Genomic DNA, 1,033 nt, shown 5'->3' with positions numbered 1-1,033 from the left:
TCACTCTGAGACACTCTCTCTTAGGTATTAGCAATCTGGAGGTGAAATATTGAACACTCCAAACTAAAGCTTGGAGGGCAGTTGCTTTACAGATGGCTCACTTCTGTGATTTTTCACTTAAAATGTACTTGGCCCACCCTAGGGCCATAATCCAAGTTGGTCTAGATGGACTCTCCTGGGGCCCCTGCAATGGACCCCCATTCCATTTAACCCAACTCTCAATAAAATTCCTGAGGTCCCCCCGACCCAGCACACACAGAGGGAAAGCCTCTGAACCCACTGCCATGCTACTGGGGAAAGATATAAGATGGGGTACGATAGCTGAGCCAGCCCAAGAGAACCTACTACATCACTAGGCCTTACCCTGGTAGGGCAGGATGATCAGTCCCCTCCAAATGTGTGTCGATACTGCTGACTATGCCAAGATGTTAGACCATGACTCCATGTGACGCCCAATGACTAGGGAAACAACAAATTGGTGCCATCATGCATCACCTGCTCACATTGCTTGTTGGCAGCTTTATTCAAAATGGAGACAGCTTTGGGTGAGCTCCAACAAACTGGGGAGCAGCCCTGGACACTAGTTCTTTCCACATTTATACACCTTGGTTCATGATCATTAACATTTATTCCACCTTTGTCCCTCCTTCATTCCACCCTATCTTAAGCTCCACCTCTGTTTATTGTTTGTTTCATTGGAATGGAATTACCTATGCATTTCACTTATTTGCATATCTTTTTGCTATGAGCACATGCTTAAGACCCTGACTCCGGCTTCTTTCAGTCATTTGTGGTTTCTTGCTGATTTCTTCACCATCTCCAAGGTTTTGCTTCTGCTTTATCTCCTAATGACAGCCGGTGGTCTGCATCGTGTTTTTTACACAATGAGCTATATATTTTACAACACTACTGTATTGTTAGGAAAATGCTTGCCTAAATGTTTCATAGTTTCATAGTTTCTAGGGTCGGAAGGGACCTGGGCAGATCATCTAGTCCGACCCCCTGCCATGGCAGGAAAGAGTACCGGGGGGCC

Source organism: Alligator sinensis, unplaced genomic scaffold, assembly GCF_000455745.1.
Source record: "Alligator sinensis unplaced genomic scaffold, ASM45574v1 scaffold649_1, whole genome shotgun sequence".
NCBI classification, from domain to species: domain Eukaryota; kingdom Metazoa; phylum Chordata; order Crocodylia; family Alligatoridae; genus Alligator; species Alligator sinensis.
Note: the sequence above shows the minus strand (reverse complement) of the source record.